The sequence below is a fragment of the Octodon degus genome, unplaced genomic scaffold (assembly GCF_000260255.1).
Source record: "Octodon degus isolate 3935 unplaced genomic scaffold, OctDeg1.0 scaffold00024, whole genome shotgun sequence".
Lineage (NCBI taxonomy): Eukaryota > Metazoa > Chordata > Mammalia > Rodentia > Octodontidae > Octodon > Octodon degus.
In genome coordinates, this window is record NW_004524600.1 from 12,352,685 (window position 1) to 12,354,468 (window position 1,784).

Genomic DNA, 1,784 nt, shown 5'->3' on the forward strand with positions numbered 1-1,784 from the left:
TAATACAAGGTCTCTCTATGTAGTTCAGGATGGCCTTGAACTCATTATGTAGCCCAGGCTGGCCTTGAACTTGAGGTAATCCTCCTGCCTCAGCCTCCTGAGTACTAGGATCAAGGGCATGTGCTACCATGCCTGGCTTAAAATGTAAGTTCATCTTAAAATCATAGCACTGGGTGATAGAGAAGAAACACAACACAATCTTTAGCATAGTGTGATTCAAGAAAATTCAAAACAGCTGCCCAAGCCGGGCAAGGTGACAAATGCCTATAATCCTAGTGCTCGGGAGGGTGAGGCAGGAAGATCACAAGTCCAAGACTCGCCTGAGCAACTTAGTGAGACCTTGCTTTGAAATAAAAAGTAAATAGGGCTGGGGACATGTCTCACTAGCAGAGCGCCCTGGCTTCAGTCTCCTGTATAAGAGTAAATAAATTGAAATAAAAAGTAAATAGGGCTGGGGACATGTCTCACTAGCAGAGCGCCCTGGCTTCAGTCTCCTGTATAAGAGTAAATAAATTCAAAACAACTGCACACATTAAAATGCCACTTCTGATGTATATCTTTAAAGAATGCATATGTATTCAAGAATATCTACTGGTGACATGACAGGTTAGAGTCAGGACCCAGGGCCGAGGAGATAGCTCAGGGGCATAAGCGCTTGCCTGGCAAGTACAAGGTCCTGAATTTGATCCCCAGAACTGAAAAAAAATTAATAAAATAAACTAGTGTAAGGACCCAGAGTTACAGGTAGGAACTACGTATAACTAGAGCAAGAGGGTAGCAGAAAATAAAATTTAAAACACCCACCACATGAGAGGCTTGTGTGACATGAATTAAAAGCCATGTATACTTCATCCCTCTGACTTGAAGCAAATAGACAAATAAATAAACCCTACAATAAAACACACGAGACGTTTAAAGCTAGGAAAAATAACCATACAAATGATGAGGCAAGCTGGGCCTGGGGGCACATGCCGTAACCCCAGCACTCTGAGAGGCCAAGGCAGAAGGGTTGCACGGTTGAGCTCAGCCTGAGCAGCTGGTCAACTTAGCAAAGATCCTGTCTCAGAACGAAGACATTTTTAAAAGACTGAGGATGTAGCTCAGTGTAAAGACCCTGAGTTCCATCCTTAGTACCAGAATAAACCAGGTACACCAAAATAACTGGTGCCAGGGTGTGGTTCACTCTTGTAATCCACCACTCTGCAGGCTGAAGCAGGAGGGTCACCTCGAACTCGAGGCCAGCAGAAGCTACAGAGTGAATTCAAGGCCAGCCTGAACCACACAGCAAAACCCTGTTTCAAAAACAAAGAACAGCCATTGCTACTGGGTGGGGGTGGGGGGAGTGCAAATGTTCTAGAAGGAAATTCGGCACATGTACAGAATGAAAATTTGCTCTAAAACCCTGCAAACCTAGCAATCTCACGCCTAGAAACACTCCTCACGGAAATAATAAAGCTAGATGTTTAGTTACAAGGATGTTGATTGTGGCACTGTTTCTTGCAGCTTAAATACGGGAAAGAGGAGCAGAGGGTAATTAGATACTGGCAATGTAAACAGCATTGTATTCGGGTTATAAAATAACCACTGTAGTAGTACCAAGATGGGCATATGTTTAAAAATGTAGGTAGAGCGCAGCGGCCAGGGTTCAATCCCCGGTGTGCCTTGCTGTGCCAGCCCCGCCCCTGGGGCACCCTGAGATAGCGATTGAGACTGGGCTTGGTGGCGCACATCTGTAATCCCAGCACTCAGGAGGATGAAAACAGGAGAATCACTATGAGTCCAAT